Raw genomic sequence first — 18097 nt, forward strand, 5'->3', positions numbered from 1 at the left:
AAACCCAGGTCTTTACACATGCCAGGTGAGCCACCTGCTGGCCTACTTTTTATGATTTTTAAAATTTATTTGCTTGTTTATTTGATCATCAGTGAAGTTTCACTTCTTTAGGATGATTCTTCAGATAGAAAGGTAAGAGACAGGGCCAGGCAGTCGCACACCTACTTAAGAGCACATATTACAGTACACAGCTACCTGGGTTCAAGCCCCTGGTCCCCACCTGCAGGGGGAAAGCTTCATGAGTGGTGAAGCAGAGCTGCAGGTGTCTCTCTGTTTCTTTCCCTCTCTACCTCCTGCACAATCTCTCTGTCTCTATCCAATAATTTAAAAAATCATAAATATTAATTTTAAAAAAGAGAAAGAGAGAGACAGAAAAACACCATAACAGTAAGTCTTCTTCAGCTCAGTGTGTGCTGGGCTGGAACCTATTTTGTGCCCATAACAAAGCAAGTGCACTGTCCAAGTGAACTATCTTGCCAGATCATGAACACAAATAGTATTTTATCTATTTATTTCAACATTTTTATTATGTTTATTTATTAACTAGAGGCAGGCAGAAATTGAAAGGAAGGGGAATATAGAGTGGGAGAAAGAAAGACACCTGCAACACTGTTTCACCACTAGTGAAGATTTCCTCCTACAGGTGGGGGCCAGGGGCTTGAACCAGGGTCCTTGTGCACTGTAACATGTGAGCTCAACCAGGTGTGTCACCACCCAGCTCCTTAATTTTATTTAAAAAAGATCTTTGTAACTATTATTTTTAAAACATTAGTATTATCTATATTCTTGTCTATTAATTCTTTTCTTGTATTATGATAGGGACCGAGAAATAGAGCAAGAGAGGGGAAGCAAGAGAGAGGAAGAGAGACACCTGCAGCACTGCTTCACCACTTGTGAAGTCCCCCAGGTGGGACTGGAGGCTTGAACCTGGGTCCTTATGCATGGTAAGTTGTGCACTTTACAGGTTACACTACCTTCTGGCCTCTCTCTCTCTCTTTCTGATTAAAAGGATATAAAAAGTCTACTGGGGGGGGGGCAGGTGGTGGTACATCTGGTTAAGTGCACACGGTACTAAGCACAAGGTTCCATGCAAGGATCCGAATTCGAGCCCCCAGGATGCTTCACAAGTGGTGAAGCAGGTCTGCAGGTGTCTATTTTCTCTCCTTCTCTGCTTCCCTCTTCTTTCTCAGTTTCTGTCTTATCCAATAAAATGGGGAAAAAATGGCCGCCAGCAACAGTGGGTGCATGGGGTTGTCACTGAGGCCCAGCAGTAACCCTAGAAGCAAAGAAAAAAATGCTACTGGGAACTTGCAGGTAGAAAGCTCTGCGGGCACACATCCCCCTTCCCCATGAGAGATGTGCCATCAGCTCATCGGCTCACTGTGAAGGAGGACAGAAGTCCAGAGTCAAGGTGTCAGCAAGCTCACACTCCCTGCAACACCTCTTGGGGAAGCTGATTTCCTGCCTGGTCCAGGTTCTGGTCATCTATGGTGCTGCCAGGTGGTGTCAGGGCTTGAACCTATGTGCTGGCACATGTGAAGCTGTGTGTTCGTCTGGGTGAGCTCTTTCCTGGCCCCTTTTCCAGGTTCTGGAAGCCCCAGGCATTCTTGGGTTTGTGGACTCATCACTCCAGACTGATCTTCTGCATAGGAGTTCTCCCAGTCTCTGTCCAAATAGAGGGTTTTCACTGGGGCCTCACACCTGCGAAGCTCCACCACTCCTAATGGGCTTTTTTAAAGCTAGAAGGCAAGGGATGAGAGACAGAAGAAGAGATAACACAGCACTACTGTACCATGGGTGAAGCTTCCCCTGTGTGGTAGCCAGGTGGGGAGGGGTTTGAACCCTGGTCCTTGTGCACGATGAAGTGTGTGTTTGACCAGGTGAGCTACTATTTATTTTCACTGAAGTAACTGTGCGGCAAATTACATAAGCTCCAGGTATGCTGTTAAACATCCAAATATGGATAGAATATTTTCAGTTTGGGAGTCGGGTGGTAGTACAGTGGGTTAAGCACTTGTGGCACAAATTGCAAGGACATCCCTGTTTGAGCCCCTGGTTACTCACCTGCAGGGGAGTTGCTTCACAGGTGGTGAAGCAGGTCTGCAGGTGTCTATCTTTCCCACTCTCTGTCTCCCCCCCATTTCTCTCTGTCCTATCTAACATTGATGACATCAGTAACAACAATAACTACAACAACAACAATAAGAAACAAGGGCAAGAAAAGGGAAAATAATTAAATAAATATGAAAAATACTCATGCCATTTATATCAAAGAATGATAAATACTTAGAAAAAAAATACTTTCAGTTCCTCAATAAAAGACCAATGTTATCCTCCACCAGATAGTGGGCCCCATATACCCAGTCTCTTTCCATTCTGTGAGAAAAGCCTGGAGTCAACTTTTTTTTTTCATTTTTTTTTTTTTGCCAGGATTTGAACTTGGGGTCTTAAATGTGTGCAATGCTGCTGACCAGTTTCCCGGTCCAATTTTGTCTTTTTTAATTTTGGAAGAGGAGGCACAGAAGAAAGCAGGAGCGACGCCACAGCACCTCTCCATCACCCAAGGAGCCATAAGCGCTGCTCCCACACGGGGCCAGGGACAGAACCCAGGGCCTTGTATTCGGTCATGCACATGCTCCACCAGGTGAGCTACCTCTCTGCCTGCCCCATTAATTGATCTCACAGTCTAGATGGATTTGTTTTTATCTGCCTCCGGCTTCTTTATTAAGAACAAAGAGATTTAGTGAATTGGGAAGTAAAATCCAGAGTGTCCTTCAATACCACCTTCCCTCCAACCAATTCCTCCAAACAGCCTCCCATACCTTTATGTCCTCGTTCCTTTCTTGCTGAATGAAGAACTAAAATCCCCATAGCCTTAGTGTTAACCCCAGAGCTCTCATTCCCTAGCTCTCCCCTTTCCTATCCTTCATTTCTGGGAAGTACAAGCATCTTAATTTGAATACATGGGACAAACCAGAGAGTTGACAGGAACAACAGGAGAGGCTTCACCGTCAGTGAGAGGGACAAAGGAGTATAGTGAAGTGAAGTGAGGGCCTAGTCCCACCCCACCTGCGGCCCACCACACGCCATCCCTACACACAACGCATAAGGCTCGAGGCATGCGAGTATCGCCCAAACCTCAGAGCTGGGCCCCATCCCTGGCTGATGTTTGACCTACCGGGAGAGCCTTGGAAGCTCAGCCAGGTTCTAGGGTCAACCCAGCCCTGCTCAGCCCTCCTGAGCCTTCACCTCCACCACCTGGTGGGGGCGAGATAGGAAAGTCTGAAGCCAGAAGACACCGCATGCTGGGGTACTGCTAAGAGGAGGAGGGCTCTCCAGGCAACTCCTTGACGCTTCAGTCTAGAAGTTTTTAAAAATTTTTAGTTTTTCAAATTTTCCTTTTCATACAAGAGTACCAGTCATATTAGATAAAGGCTCATTGTAATGATTTGCCTTCACTTGATAGATCTGTGAAGACTCTAGTTCCACATAAGATGTCATTCATAGAACTGAGGAGATAGCACACGTGGCTGTGCAGAATGACTCTGAGGTCCCATATTCAGTCCGTGCCATCACTATAAGCCAGAACTGCACAGTGCTCTGGTAATTAATAACTAACTAAATAAATAAATTCATAGGTCCTGAGAGTGAGGACTTCAACTAGACTTTAAAAATACTTTATGCTTCTTAAATAAAAAATTTTTAAAAAGTACTTTATGCTTTATTATTTTTGTTTCTTTGGTTTGGTCTTTGGTGTCAGGGATTGAATTCAGGGCCTCATACATGCAAATATGTGTATTTTCTCTACCAGGGAACTCCATTTCCAGCCTCAAGACCTGCCTGGTTTTAATGGAGTTGGTTCTCCCTTATCAAAGACACACTACAGAATAGATGTGCAGAGACCAGACTGTCACATTGGCTCTGCTACTACTCCCTGAGCCCTGCACAGCTAGTAAGTACCATTCTGAGTGAACCTGAGCTGGGAAATTTATCTCTGCTTAGTTTCATCATTTTCAAAATGGGAATAAATAATAGTCCCCTTTAGGTCTCTGAATTAATAACTGGGACAAAACAATGTCAGGCAAAAACAATGACTGGCAGATCATATGTTCTCAGAATATAGGAAACATGTGAGAAGGTAAAATTCACTCAAGCCTAGAAACAAGACCAAAATCTATTTAGACTTACAGAAAGGTTGTGCTGGGTCCCAGAAGGTAGAGCTCAGGACCTACATGCATGAGTCCTCAGGTTCAATTCCTGGCAACACATTTAAAAAAGAGGGCAAGGTGTTAGTGTACCTGGTTGGGTGCACATGTTGCAGTATGCAAGGACTCAGGTTCACACTCCTGTCCCCACCTTCAGGGGAAAAGCTTCATGAGTGGTGAAGCAGTGCTGCATGTGTGTGTGTGTCTCTCTCCCTTTCTGTCACACCTCCCTCTTGATATCTAGTTTTCTCTATCCAATACATATATAAAAATAATTTGAATTTTTTAAATAAAGAAACATGTTGAAATAAGAATACAAATGGATTCAGAGCCAGTTCTTGTCCTAATGGGTAATAAAATCATATTTAAAATATTTTATTTATTTATGAAGAGAGAAAGAAACAGACATCACTCTAGCATATGTGCTGCTGGGGGTAGAACTTGGGACCTCATGCTTGAGAATCCAAAGCCCTATCACTGTGCCACCTTCCGGACCACAGGGGGTAGTAAAATCTTAACCTCTAGGGGGCTGGGCAGTAGCACAGTGGGTTTAGTGCACATGGCACAAAGCACAAGGACCAGCATAAGGATCCCGGTTTCAGCCCCTGGCTCCCTACCTGCAGTGGGGCTGCTTTACTGGCAGTGAAGCAGGTCTACAGGTGTCTTTCTCTCCCCCTACCTGTCTTCCCCTCCTTTCTCCATTTCTCTCTGTCCTATCCAACAATGACAGCAATAACAACAATAATAACAACAGCAGTTATAAACACCAAAAGCAGTGGATTCCTGGCGCAGGCACCAAGCCCCAGCAATAACCCTGGAGCCAAAAAAAAAAAAAGAAAGAAAGAAACTTAACCCCTGGGGTTATAGTATCTACCGACAGAATTCATTTCCTATAGGAATCATTTGCATCTTTATCAGAAAATATTTGCAACTTTTCATCTAAATTTTACTGAGTCTGGGCTGTAATTGAGAATAAATAGAGGGTGGTGGTAGATAGCATAATGGTTATGGTGAGACTCTCTGCCTAAGGCCCCAAAGTCCCAGGTTCAGTCCTCTACAACACCATAAACCAGAGCTGAGCAGTGCTCCAGTAAAAAAAAAATATCTAGTCTAAGAATAAATACAGGGTGCAGGGTTGGGGATGGGGGGAAGATAGCATAGTAGTTATGCAAAGAGATTATCATGCCTGAGGATCCAAAGTCCTAGATTTAATCCCCTGAACCACCATAAACCAGAGCTGAGCAGTGTCTGGTAAAAAAAAAAAATGGAGGAGTAAGGAGACAGCACAGTGGTTCTGCAAAAGACTTCATGCTTGAGGCTCTGAGGGCCCAGCTTCAGTCCCCAGCACCATAGTAAGCAGAGCTGAGCAGTGCTCTTTTTTAATCTCAGTATATCTCTAATGAAAATAAATATGACATTTGAAAAAGAATAAATAGTAAGGCAAAACAAAGCCACACTTCTCTAGTCATCAGATGATAATCCAAGTGGGTCTGTGAGAGAAAGCATCAGTGAGACACTGGAAGGACATGTGATTTTCCTATTGTTTTCTTCCCAAGTTTCAGGCCAGCATTTTCCAACATAAATATATTGCAAGACATTTCAGTTGCAAGCGAAATTACATGTATTCTAGTATCTACATTAGAAAAGTAAAATGAAAAGGGACAATTAATTCAACTATTTTTATTCTCACCTTTATTCTGCACAGGTCCTTGTGCTTTGTGCTATGTGCACTTAACAAAGTGCACCAACACCCAGCCCCCCAGTAGGCTTTTTGTATTTTTTTAATCAGAGAGAGAGCAGCTAGAAGGTAGTGTAACCTGTAACAGCATAATGGTTTTGAAAAAGATTTTCATGCCTGAGACTCTGAGGTCTCAGATTCATTCCCTGGCACTGCCATAAACTACAGCTGAGGAGTGCTGTGTTGTCTCTCTCTCTCTTTATCTCTCTCTCTCTCTCTCTCTCTCTCAAGATTTATTTATGAGAAAGATAGGAGGAGAGAGAAAGACCCAAACATCACTCTGGTACATGGGCTACTAGGGATTAAACTCAGGACCTTATGATTGAGAGTCTAATGCTGCCTCTCAGACCACATTTCTCTTTCTGTCTCATTCTCCCCCTCTGTCTTCCCCGCCTCTCTCCATTTCTCTCTGTCCTAACAGCGACGGCATGACATCAATAACTACAACAATAATGAAAAGCAACAAGGGCAACAAAAGGGAAAATAAATAAATATTTTTTAAAAGGCAGTATGATGAAACTAGATATCCGCATCAGCATCTTAATGTGTTCTTACTTCTGGAAACAACTGGACAAGAACTAGAAAGTTTGTGCTGCTATTACCACCAAACCCTACTCAACCCTACCGTGTGTGTGTGTGTGTGTATGTGTGTGTGTGTGTGTGTGTGTGTGTTCAGCTTTAATGTATTTCACATGAATTAACCTCTTTACAAATTAGTGCCATGTTTTAGTATAGTAACAACGCCTTTCTTTGTCTGAAAGTTATTTTTATCTACAGAACCTAACTTCCTTGCTTGATAACCCTCTATCCATCTAGCTGGTGTTATAAAGTAACTCAAACATGTGGAGTGTTTTACTGTGTCACTTCATCAGCAATGATACTACCAAGATAAAGTAAGTCTGGATCATTTGTCGTTAAAAATATCCCTCTGGGAGTTGGGCAGAAGCACAGAGGGTTAATCGCAGGTGGCACAAGGCACAAGGGCCAGTGTAAGGATCACAGTTCAAGCCCCCGGCTCCCCACCTTCAGGGGAGTAGCTTCCCAGGCAGTGCAGCAGGTCTGCAGGTATCTCTCTTTCTCTCCTCCTCTCTGTCTTCCCTTCCTTTCTTCACTTTTCTCTGTCCTATCCAATAATGACAACAATAATAACTATTAAAAAAAACCAACAAGGGCAACAAAAGGAATAAATAAATAAAATATCCCTCTAAGCTTGCCTATAGAGGTTGTTTAGAGACAGAACAGAAGTTTTGCCAAAGGCTACTTCTAGGTGGGATCTTCCTCCTGGATGCTTTTTGTTGGGTGAAGTCTACCCCTAGACACCTGGGCATTGTAGTGAACTAAGCTGTTTGCAGTGCTGCATCCAGATATGTCATGTTCTGAAAGGGAAGGACCATCACCTCTCAGTGTGGATAAAGCCTCTCAGAGTGGATAAAATTTTCTTCTCTTCTCTGATAGTAAGATTTTTTTTTGAAAGATTGAAGTGACAACCTAATAAAGACAACCTATGACAAGCCCACAGCTAGCATGAGGGAAGATAAGTCAAACACTCACTATTTGCAGATGATATGATAGTATGCATAGAAAAGCCTAAATAATCCAGCAGTAAGCTCTTGAAAATTATCAAGCAATATAGTAAGATGTCAGGCTACAAATTAGCATATAAAGTCAGTGGCATACCTCTATGGAAACAAATTAACAGAAGAAGAAATCATTCTGGATTTCTTCTTCTGGATTTCAATCCCTTTTACTATAGCAATAAAACATAATAGGAATAAACCTAACAAAGGAAGTGAAAGATTTGTATACTTAAAATTATGAGTCACTATTAAAGGAAGTAGAAAAAGAATAGGAAGAATTAACATCAATAAAATGAATATGCTCTCCAGAACTATATACATTTTTTAATTCTTTAATTTTTTTATAATCTTTATTACTGAATAGAGATAGAGAAAGATTGAGAGGGGGGGAGGTAGATAGGAAGAGAGACAGCCCTATTTCACCACCCGTGAAGCTTGCTCCCTGCAGGTTGTGGCCAGGGGCTTGAACCTGTGTCCTTGCACACTGTAATGTGTGCTCTCAACTGGCTGTGTCACCACCCTGCCGTTCATTTTTGATACTTTGAGGAACTTCCATTTGCTTTATCTAGAGCCTGGACCAGCTTACAGATCTCTGCACCAGGGATTCTTTTTTTTTTTTTTTCTTTTATACCCTCACCAACAACTGCTGTTTCTGGTCTTTTTTATGTTGGGGGTTTAGTAGTGTGATTTTACTTATTTATTTAATTTATTTTTTGAGTGAGGGGTAGAGATATGAAGAGAAAGACTGCTCAGCTCTGGCTTATGGAGGTGCTAAGGAAATGAACCTAAGACCTTGAATCCTCAGCATGTCAGTCTTTTTCATAACTATTATCCCATCTCCCCATCCAAGATTTTTTTAAATAATAATGATTAAGTGAAAAAATAGTGTTCTATTTCTGACTTTATATACATGTATTAAAGGTCAGAATAATGAAGCTATAGAAATCTCCTTAGATGATCTTAATTATTGTAAATGAAAAATATCATTTGACCTAAAAAATAGTTGAGATTTCATTGCAATCTTTTTTTTTTTTTTATACCTGTCCTTGGGCTTTGCGCCATGTATGCTTAACCCACTGTGATACTGCCCAATCTTCTAGTTCTCTATTTCTATACAACTGTTATTTTAAAATTATTATTAAAATGTTATAGAAAGAATACTATAGCAAGTGGTGTTTTGATATAGGCCCCCTATATCTCCCCCTCCTCCCCGCAACATAATGCAATCTTATTTTGATTGATTTATGACATCCTTCATTCTCATTATTTGCCCCCAATATCTCTTAAGCAGAATCTTATGCCTTATAAGTTACATACACACATGCACAAAATCCACAGATACCTATAAGATGTACGTAAATTTTCCACTAAAATTTCCATTTTTTACTAAAATTTTAGTAAAAAAAAAAATTTTAAATGTGGAATTTGGGGCTGTTGGGTTGGGGTTGAAGGTGAGACCAAAGTTGCTCAAAGTTTAGGATTTTTTCCTCCAGTGCTAAAAGAGGAGCTGCCACTGGAGGGCAGTGTTTGACAATTACAATAAAAAAATTCAGAGCCTAGTACCTTTGGCTTTCTTACAGAGAGAAAACATTTTACCAACAGCACAGAGACAGTTATCTTCTCATTCAACAGCCTGGGTTTCACCAGTTAGGTTATTTAACTCTTTTCTCTGTCTCTAGTCTTTGCAGTCCGTAGAACTCAGCTGATCTAAAAAAAATCTCCCATGAGCCCCTGTGATTTCATGTACAAGTTATTTAGGAGTTCATGTATCTGCGGCTTTCTGACTTGAATTGCCTTGTCTTCAGCACTCAGGTAATAAAGGAATGCTGCCTCAGGGGTTACTGTGAGCCTGGTTTTGAGAGGCTTCCTTGTGCCCTTATGAATGCGATACACTCTTTCTAGAGAGCGCACACAACAAGATTTCTTTCACTGCCCACAAGGACTAATTTGGATTGCTCAATCTTTCCTGCATCCTAAAGTCTATTTCTCCCACCTGGAACATATATATATATATCTCCAGGGTTATTGCTGGGGCTCGTTGCCTGCGCTACGAATCCATTGCTCTTGGGGACCATTTTCCCCATTTTTGTTGCCTTTGTTGTTATTTTAGTTATTGCCATTGCTGTTGTTGTTTTTGCTGGACCAGACAGAGATAAATCGAGAGAGGATGGAAAGACAGAGAGGCGGTGAGAAAGACAGACACCTGCAGGCCTGCTTCACCGCTTGTGAAGCAACTCCCCGGCTTGTGGGGAGCCGGGTCCTTGAACAGGCATCCTTATACAGGTCCTTGAGTTTTGTGCCATGTGCACTGAACCCACTGCACTGCTACTGCCTGGCCCCCTATATTCTAGTTTTAAGGTCTTCCTCGCAAGGATCTGGGTATGCTGACATGCTATTTTTACACTGAGTGCTAAATTAAAAAATATAAAATATGTGCAACAAGGGCAACAAAAGGGGACAAAATGGCCTCTAGGAGCAGTGGATTCATGGTGCAGGCACTCAACCTTGGCAATTACCCTGGAAGCAAAATAAATAAATAAATAAATAAAAACAAAATGTCTGATCTTAAAATGCATTTTACATTTAGAACTTATCCATGGAGATGAATAATAATGTATTTATATACTATTTGCATTTGTGTTTCATTTGGCCCGTACTTTTTTTTTTTTTTTGCCACTTAGGGGATGACTCCTTGGAGAATCTGGCCACAGGTTTTTCTCTGGCCAATGCCACTGATGGGTGTCCCAGATGCAGGTCCTAGGCTAAGTAACTTCCAGCAGGCACAGGTTTGCCTGCTAATTCCAATGGAAGGTAGTATAGCCAGCACTCAGCCAGGGTCTCCCCAGGAGCCGCCCCCCGGGAGCCTCCCGGGTCCCCCTGGAGCGGCCCCCGGGAGCCGCCCCCCAGGAGCCGCCATGGCCCGCGGGAGCAGCGCCCGGGAGCCGCCAGGGTTTCTCAGGAGCCGCCCCGGGAGCCGCCAGGGTCCCCCCGGAGCCGCCCCCGGGAGCCGCCCGGATCCCCGGGAGCCACCCGGGTCCCCCGGGAGCCGCCCCTGGGAACCGACCCGGGAGCCGCTAGGGTCGCCCGGGAGCAGCCGCCATGGTCCCCCGGGAGCCGCCCCCGGTACACGCCCTCCGGAGCTGCCAGGGTCCCCAAGAGCCCCCAGGGTCCCCCGGGAGCTGCCAGAATGCTGGTGGGGATACATAGATGGATATCATAATAGTTATGCAATGGTACATTTTTATAAGAGGTTCCAAAATCCCAAATTCAATGCCTACTTTCAGTCAGATGTGGGGGGAAAAATGCTTTGTATGGTGTATGATGCTCCTGTAGATTGACCTCGGGTTTATGACCCCCAGGCATATAAGTCTTTTTCCTTTTTTATTTTCTTTTAATTTTTTTTTTAGCTTGTAGTTTTATTGCTGGTACTTGGTGCCTGCTCTTTGAATCTACTGACCTTTGTGGCTTGACTGCTAATTCCAATGGAGGGTGGTAAATCCAGCACTCCCCCAGAAGTGAGGGTCCCCCAGGAGCCACGATGGTCCCCTGGGAGCCACCAGGGTTCCCCGGGAATGCCAGGGTCCCCCAGGATCCAACGGAATGATTGTGGGGCTAGGTAGGTGGATATCCTAGGTTCCAAAATCCCAAATTCAATGCCTACCTTCAATCAGATCTGGAGAGAAAAAATGCTTTGTATGGTGTAAGATGCTCCTGGAGATTGACCTCGGGTTTCTGACCCCCCCAGGCATATAAGTCTTTTTCCTGTTTTATTTCCTTATTATTTTTTCCCTCCATTGTTATCGCTGGTACTCGGCGCCTGTAGTATGAATCCACTGATCTCTGTGGTCAGTTTTTATTTTAATTTTTTTAATAAGACTCATAAGGAAATTGAGTGTTGAGGCGAAGATAGAGAGAGAGAAAGATAAAAAGCTGGAGACCCGGCTTCAGAACTAACGTAGGAAACTGCGTGCAGGTGAGCAAATGCAGGCTAGAACTGGGATCCTTACATGGGACCTTGCACTTCCCTGTGCCACCACCTAGCAACAAAAAACCTTTTTTCATAACCATTATGGTTTTTCCCTCCCCCACCTCCACCCTAGTTTTTTTTTTTTTTGTATTTACTATTTATTCATGGGAGGAAAAGGGGAGAGAACCATTACTCTTGCAATTGTGATGCTAAACATTGTTTCCGGGACCTCATGTTTGTGAGTTCAAAGCTTTATCCAATGACTCAGCCCCTGGGCCACCATAGAACTGGCATTTTTTTTTCTAGTGTGAAAATTTACATTTCAGAGGCAGGGGTAGTTGACGTAAAGGTTATGCAAAGAGACTCATGCCTGAGGCACCAGGAGGTCCCCAAGGACTGGCTTGCTAGATTAGCTGTCAACAGGCAAGGGGGTGGGGCCAGGTAGATAGACAGCATAATGGTTGGGCAAAGGATCTTTCCTGTCTGAGCTTCCAAAATCCCAAATTCAAACCCTACCTACCACCAGAGCTGAGTAAAAAAAAAAAAAAAAAACTGTTTGCTATGGTGCTGGGGATTGAACTTCTGGTGTTGGAGCCCCAGGCATGAAAATCTTTTCATATTTTTGCCTCCAAGATTATCACTGAGGCTAGGTGCCTGCACTTTGAATTCACTGCTTCTAGTGGCTCTTTCTTTCTTCCTTCCTTTTTTCTGATTGGACAGAGGGAAATTGAGAAGGCAGAGGAAGATAGAGAGAGAGAGAAAGAGAATGATAAACAGCTGAAGACCACTTCACACTAGTGAAGGGAATGCCCTGCAGGTGAGAAAATGGGGGCTAGAACTGGCATCCTTGCCTGAGACCGTGCACTTCCATGAGCCACCACCTGGCCCCATACAAGTTTTTTTCATAACCATTATGGTATCCCCCTCCCTGCCCCAGTTTGTTTCTATATTTCCTGTTCATTCAGGAGAGGAAAAGGGAAGGAGAGAGAACCAGAGCTTCACTCTGGCAATTGTGATGTAAACATTGTTGTTGGGACCTCATGTTTGTGAGTTCACAGCTTTATCCCATGAGTCACCTCCTGGGCCACCATAGAAGGGACATTTTTATCTTTGCTAGTATGAAAAATGACATTTCAGAGGCAGGGGTAGCTGACATAATTACTGGTTATGCAAAGAGACTCTCATGCCTGAGGCTCCAAAGTCCCAGGTTCAATCCCTTGCAGCACCATCCATCAGAGCTGAGCAGTGCTCTGGTTAAAAAGTAGTACTAGGGGAGTCAGGTGGCAGCACAGCGGGTTAAGCGCAGGTGGCACAAAGCTCAAGGACTGGTGTGTGTAAGGATCCCGGTTCTCCAGCTCCAGGCACCCACCTGCAAGGGAATCACTTCACAGGTGGTGAAGCAGGTCTTCGGGTGTCTATCTTTCTATCCCCCTCTCTGTCATCCCCTCCTCTCTCCATTTCTCTCTGTCCTGTCCAAAAATGACAACATCAATAACAACAGTAATAATAACTACAACAATAAAACAAGGGCAACAAAAAGGAATAAATAAATAAATAAATATATTTTTTTAAAAGTAATACTAGGGGGCTTGGTGGTGACTTGTAAAGTGCATATGGCACAAAGCTCAAGGACCAGCTTAAAGAGCTGGGCTGGGGAGGTGGGGGGTGGGTTCAAGCACCTGGCTCCACACCTGCAGGGGAGTGGCTGCACAAGCAGTGAAGCAGGTCTGCGGGTGTCTATCATTCTCTCTCCCTCTCTGTCTTCCCCTCCTCTCTCCATTTCTTGCTGTCCTATTCAACCACAATGACAGGAACATCAACAGTGATAAACAAATTGTGTCTGTCTTTTGGATCCTTGCATGCAGGTGTCTATCTTTCTCTCCACTTCTCTGTCTTCCCCTCCTCTCTGGATTTCTCTCTGTCCTACCCCAAAACAAAAAGAATAAAAACATAGAGAACATGGCCTCCAGGAGCAGTGGATTCACTGTGTAGCTGTGGATCCCCAGCAATAACCCTTTAGTTTTTATATGTATATACACAATTTAAGTTCAAAAGAGGGAGGGACTAGAGAACATTTACACAGCTGAGAGAGCTACTGACTCTGTAATTAGGAAGGCGAAAGTGGATAACCTGTGTGTGTGTGAGTGTGCGCACACGTGTGTGTGAGTGGTGTGCCTGGGTGCTCATGTGCATTTGTGTGTGCTGGTAGTCCCTACCATTGCTGCTCTGCAGTGAGGGCAAGGTCTCTTCCTTTCTAAGTCACCCCTACAACTGCTACTACCTCCAAATGTCCTTCCTTTGTTCCTCTTCTCTCTCTAGGTCCTGATGGAATTGGAGTTCAGAGCCCTCTTGTCACCTTCTGTTATAATTATTCCCCTTCTGTGCAGATGGGCCAAAATTCTTGTGTGTGTGTGTGTGTTTTAATTTTATTGATTATCTTTAGTGAGCAGCCAGAAATCAAGAGGGAAGGGGGTGATAGGGAGAGAGAGAGAGACACACACACCTGCAACCTACAACACTGCTTCACCACTTGTGAAGCTTTCCCTCTGCAGGTGGAGACCGGGAACTCAAAGCCAAGTCTTTGTGCACTGCAATATGTGCACTCAACCAGCTGTGCCACCACTTGGCTCCGACCAAAATTATTTATGGGTTGCAGAAGGTGGGAGTCTGACTACTGTAATTGCTTCTTTTCTGGACATGGGTGTTGGCAGGTCAATCCATATCCCCAGCCTGTTTCTGTCTTTCTCTGGAGAGGTAAGGTCCTGAGATACATTGTTCAAATCTTTGATTTTTTTTTTGTCTGACAGCAGAACTGAGACAGAGACAAACAAATAGCATCAGAGCTTCCTTTTGCGTAGTGAGAATGGACTGAAACCTGGGTTGTGCATTGTCAAAGGAAGAAAACTATTAAAGAGAGCTAACTTGCCAGGCATTATTGATTGAGAGTCTATGTGGGTTGTGGGGGTGGCAGGGGAGGGAGGGAGGGGAGAGAAGTTAGCTAGGGCCCAGGCTATGGCATACACAGCACCAAGGGTTGAACTATGGACCTCACACATGTAAACTTTGCCTTCTACTCCAGTGTTCTACTCTCTGGGATACTTCTCCAGTCACCTACTCCCTGGTTTTCATCTTTCCTTTTCTGTTAAAGGGAAAAATAGTCATGGTAGAACCTTGCCATCATGTAGGGTTGCTTTAAGGGTTGAGTTACTATTTAGAGAGCACTGGGCAGCAGCCTGGGAGGTGACTCAGCAGGTAGAGAGAGCACTGGACTTGCAAGTGTAAGGTCATGTGTGTGACATTGTATGTGTCAAGAGTTTTGCTCTGCTTTCTTTGTCTCATAAAGAAACACTTTCTCAAAGAAAACAAATAGGGGACTGGCAGTGGCACCCATGGTTATGCCAGTGGTGAAGCAGGGCTGCCGGGGTCTCTCTGTCTCTCCCCTGTACTTCTGGATTTCTAGCTGTCTCTATGCAGTAAATAAATAAATAAATAAATAAATAAATAAATAAATAAATAAATACTAAAAGTAAAAATTGGGTTTCTGGACACTATGCATATATTTACAGTGTACCCATTGAAAACTTGCTTTTTAAGTTCTTTGTTTGTACTAGTGATTAATAATTACAGTCAAGTTACAAATAAGATTTGGGGGTGTGCTTCCACACTGCATCCACCACTCTTTTGCTCCATGCTATCTGTCATAGTTCTCAGAAGATATCCGAGAGACAGGTGGGCTACTTGTTTAACTTGATGTGTTTCCAGTCTCTCTATTCCACTTTTGAGCTAAACTGTCCTCTGAAGTCATTTGGCATAATGAGCCCAGTTCTACTATTATCCTGGCCTGAAGGATAAAATGTATTGTCAGTGGCAGCAAGGCATTTCATTAAGTCTATATACCTGTGGTGCTATTGCTTGCTAGCTTGCTTGCTTGATTCTGAGAGAGTCGGCAAGGGGGTGGGGTGCAGGGTGGGTAGAGAGAGTGAAAAAGACCTCAGCACAAAAGCTTCCTCCAGTGTGGTGGGGCCACACTAGAACCCGAGCCATACTCACCTCATGGGAAAGAAGTGAACTCTCCATCCAGTCAAGCTGTTTTGGATGATCCACTTTTCAATGATTTTGTGTTTACATATTTCTATGACATGACAAGGGGATTTTAGAGGGAATAGAAAGATAGGGAGGGAGAGTCGGGCTGTAGCACAGCGGGTTAAGCACAAGGACCAGCATAAGGATCCCGGTTTGAACCCCGGCTCCCCACCTGCAGGGGACTCGCTTCACAGGTGGTGAAGCAGGTCTGCAGGTGTCTATCTTTCTCTCCTCCTCTCTGTCTTCCCCTCCTCTCTCCATTTCTCTCTGTCCTATCCAACAAGGCAACAAAAGGGAATAAATAAAATTTTTTAAAAAATTAAGAAAGATAGGGAGGGAGAAAGCCATCTGAAGCCCTGCTTTGCCACTTGTGAAGCTCTTCCCCTGCTCATGGGAATGGGCTCAACCCAAGTACTTATCAATTGTACTGTGTGCATTGAACCAGGAACTCCAGGATCCAGGCCTAGTCTATATTTTTTAGATTATTTGTGTATTTATTTTATTTATTTGTTCTTGAGAGAAGAAGGAAGATAGAACCAGAACATCACTTTGGCATATTTGAAGCCAGAAACCAAACTCAGTTTCTCATGCATGACAGTCTATGGCTTATAAGCTGTGCCAAGCAATGTAGACTGGAAAGACAGCTTTGTAGGTGGTACCATTATCTCTCTCTCTCACTACTAAACACAACAATACAGTGAAATAAAAATCTTTCAATAATTCAGCTTAGGAGCCATATTGATAGTTATGGAAAAGTCTTTTCAGCTTCTGCTTGGGCAGAAGGGACTGCCTAGTAGTTCTCATCTTTCTTTCATGAAACCTCTCTCTCATGACTAAAAATATACATATATATGTGTATATATATAATTTAACCAGAGCACTGCTCAGCTCTGGCTTATGGTGCTGCTGGGGATAGAACCTGAGACTTTGGAGCCTTCAGCATAACCATTATGCTATCTACCTTCTGCCCTCATGATTATAAATATTAGCTAAGTATAGTAAAATAAAAATACTAAAGAATGTCCTTGCTCTGGCAGATAACTTATAAGTAGCATATCTCTCTCTGTATGTCTATCTCTCTTTTTATGAAATATAATAATAATCCAATAAATTACCAGTATTTAAAATAAGAAGGCTGTGGGCAGACGGGCTGTTCCAAATTCTGGTGCCTATTCCTTCCAAATTCTGGTGCCTATGGCTTCAGCAACCCAGTTTCCATTCACCCGGATATCAGCATTAGCTGGAGCTGAACAGTGTTGTGTTATTTCTCTGTTGTTTTTCCTCGCTGGAGGAATGTGCTTTAGGAAAACCAAATGGAGAGTATATTTGGAGACATAAGGGAGCCCTTTGGTGGCTTAGGGTTGTGGTCACCTTCCAAGGTGTGTTCTTCTCTGTGTCCACAAGGCGGCGACAGAACACAGACCTGAGCAACTTGAACTAATTAATTGGTCTTGCATAATGCTGCAGGGTCTCTCTCCACTCTCAATTTTACTTTTCCCTCTCAGTGTCTATCTAAAATGAATATAAACAAATTAGGTTTTCTTAAAAGATGTGTGGTGTGTTTGTGTGAGAGAGAGAGAGAGAGAGAGAGAGAGATATGGAAACATTACTCTGTCCTATGTAGTGCCAGGGTTCCAATCTGGGACTTTATTGTTGAGACATTAATGTTCTTTATGCAATGTGCCACCACCTAGGCATAACCATGCCATCTATACTTGGATTAAATGCTAATTGAGTCTCCTAGCAAGGACTTTATTTATGGCAGGATGTGCAGTCAGAGATGGGTATTTCTCCAGAAGTCCCATTTCTTCTCCCCAGGAACACACAGGGGACTGAGTGATCTTTATCTGGGCAAGGCAGGACCAGAATGCTCTGGAGTCAAGGTGCAGGAGAATGAGGGAACTGACTGTTGCAAAACCTGCCTCTGTCAGTGAAGAGAAATTCACTGGTCAGAGATGTGGAAAGTGAATGGCAGAAAGTCATCTGTGAACACTCCAGGGGGGGATGAACAGGGGTATAATCATCTCCTGTTTCATCCATTTGGAACTGAAGAATATTGACTATGTGTTCAGTTGCACCATCAATTCCCACTGAGTCTCTATTTCATGACTTCTCTTTATTTATTTATTTTTAAAATTTCTATTTATTTCTCTATTATTGGATAAACAGAGATAAATTAAGAGGGGGTGGGGAGATGTAGAGGGGAAGAGACAGAGAGACCCCTGCAGCCCTGATTCAGCACTTGTGAAGCATTCCCCCTGCAGTTGGGGACTGAGAGTTTGAACCTAGGACCTTGTGCACTGTCATGTGTGCACTTAACCAGATGTGCCACTACCTGGTACCCTATTGATTTAATTTTGATTTAGATAGAAAGCACAGAGGCAGAAAGAATGAAAGAGACCATAACACAAAAGCTTCCTTCAATGAGGTGGGGTCCAGGCTCAAACCTGGCCCATTCACAGGGTACAGCAGTGCAATTCCAGGGAGCTATTGACTGTCCTACCTTTCTTTTTTAGATTTACTTAGG

At 43.4% G+C, this 18097-nt stretch overlaps 1 long non-coding RNA gene across 2 annotated transcripts in view; it reads left to right on the forward strand.

The window, feature by feature from the left end:
• The first annotated feature begins 601 nt into the window (after positions 1 to 601).
• The window catches only part of LOC132537038 (uncharacterized), a 168469-nt gene continuing 150973 nt past the window's right edge, over positions 602 to 18097 (forward strand). The window contains exons 1-4 of one of the 2 annotated variants that reach the window (XR_009548553.1): positions 602 to 702; positions 820 to 944; positions 2431 to 2644; positions 3812 to 3952. This is a non-coding gene — a long non-coding RNA (uncharacterized LOC132537038). Of the gene's footprint in view, positions 703 to 819; positions 945 to 2430; positions 2645 to 3811; positions 4012 to 18097 lie in introns of those variants that run through there. The other variant, XR_009548552.1, reaches the window with a different exon arrangement.

The sequence above is a fragment of the Erinaceus europaeus genome, chromosome 2 (assembly GCF_950295315.1).
Source record: "Erinaceus europaeus chromosome 2, mEriEur2.1, whole genome shotgun sequence".
Classification (NCBI taxonomy): domain Eukaryota; kingdom Metazoa; phylum Chordata; class Mammalia; order Eulipotyphla; family Erinaceidae; genus Erinaceus; species Erinaceus europaeus.